This window comes from Melozone crissalis, unplaced genomic scaffold, assembly GCF_028551555.1.
Source record: "Melozone crissalis strain CALT ecotype California unplaced genomic scaffold, PUWL_Pcris_2 ptg000014l_1, whole genome shotgun sequence".
In the NCBI taxonomy this organism is placed as follows: Eukaryota; Metazoa; Chordata; class Aves; order Passeriformes; family Passerellidae; genus Melozone; species Melozone crissalis.
Window position 1 is genome coordinate 10111098 of NW_026535792.1, and position 1783 is coordinate 10112880.

Here is a 1783-nt window from a genome sequence, read left to right on the forward strand (position 1 = left end):
AAGATTATGTGCAAAGTCACTTCAAATCATGTTGGTACTGCTCCAAATAGAAAAGAGGAAATAAAGGAGGTCCTATGTTCATGGGCAAGGAGAGAGCACAGAAACCAGACAGCAGAATACCCAGGAGCACACCCCTAAAAAAAGCTGAAAGCTCTTTGATCTAAGCACCTTCTTGGTTAAAAGGTCTTTGAGCTGCAAGCAAAAACCTATTCTCAGCTATTTGATGTCCTGAGTATTCAGAGAAACAGGATCTTGCACATTCTTTATCAGTAAGAGGAATTCCAGAGATACCTGAGCTTCCACCATCAACCTTTCTCAAGAACACAAAACCTTGAACTTTGATTGCTCACCACTGACAAAAAGGATAACAGGCTGAGTTGCCCTTCTTCTTTCCTCAAAAACTGTAGAGATAAAGCATTCACCCAGAAAATGTGCTGTATGGGCTACTTGAAAACAAAACTTTAGCTTCTGATAGCATTAGAAATCCAAAGACAACTTTTAAATATATTTCAATCTGACAGTTTAGTATAAATTATTCCAAATGGAAAAAAAAAAAACCAAAAAAAAACTCCTCAAACTCATGTTGGGGTGATAAAATTTGAGTTTGTCCATGAATTAAAAAAAAAAAAATGCAGATCATTGGAGCTGGAAAACAAGGGAAAAAAAAAAAAAACAACCACTTTATAACCAGACCAGTAGAGGTGGAATGCTCCTCTGTGGGTTGCCTAGTTCCAGCAGGCTGCCAAGGTCTGTGGCCACTTGTATTTTGTCTGTCTCCAAGGATGGAGACTCTACCACCTCTGTGTGCAACCTGTGCCAGTGCTTGACCAAACTCACAGGGGAAAGTTTATTTTTGTGTCTAAATGGAATTGTATTGTAAAGATTGGACTGATCTAAACTGTCAAGTTTAGAAGAAACTGTCTCTTCTACTTGCAATTTTGAGATTTACAGTTTAGCCAGTGTGTCAGAGGGAGCAGCCTTAATAATGGACTGCATGGGGAAGAGACAGTGAAAAACAAGTTTGCTGATTGCAGCTATGTCTGTTCTTCTTAACTTCTACTTTTTAAAATAAGTAAATTCAAAGAACATTTTGGAGTGTTCTCTCCCCATTAAGCACTCCCTTACTGTGACTCAAAGCTACTGGAACCTCCAGTGTACAAGCAAAAGAGACTTTAAATACCTAAGAACATGTTACATCCAAAGCACTGTATGCAGGGCGGTAGAGATGGCTCAAGGATCACACATCAAGTGCACTCAGGTTCAGTGATTTTTTCTCTTTCCTTGCCAACACTCCCAACCCAGCCTGGGTTTCAAAATTTGAGGCTTGGCTGTTTCCTGCCCTCATGGCTAAGCACCTTCAGCTGAGCCATGCCTCTGCAGCACCCGTTCCTGGCTGACTGCAGGGAACTTGTTTCCATCAAGAACGTGGCAGCTGTGAAGTCTCCAGCTCACTGTTTCTCAGGTGTACTTCCAGGGATCCTCAGCACTAACAAATGTACAACAAGCATTTCCTGATGCACACCAGGAAAACTGATGTAGCTCAATTCACTTCACTTCCTCCCTCTTCATCCCAGGGGAGAAAACAGAGAAAAGCAATGTACCAAATGCATCACACAGGTACTTACAAGTGGAATCATAACTTTGATACATTGAGAAAAACTGCAACTACAAATCCATGGGGGTGCATTATGGATTTTTAACTTGGTATTATGAAGTGTTAATTGTTCTGCCATGAACATTCATAGTAGGAAAAGGATGAGTTAGAACAAAGCAATTACTCAAC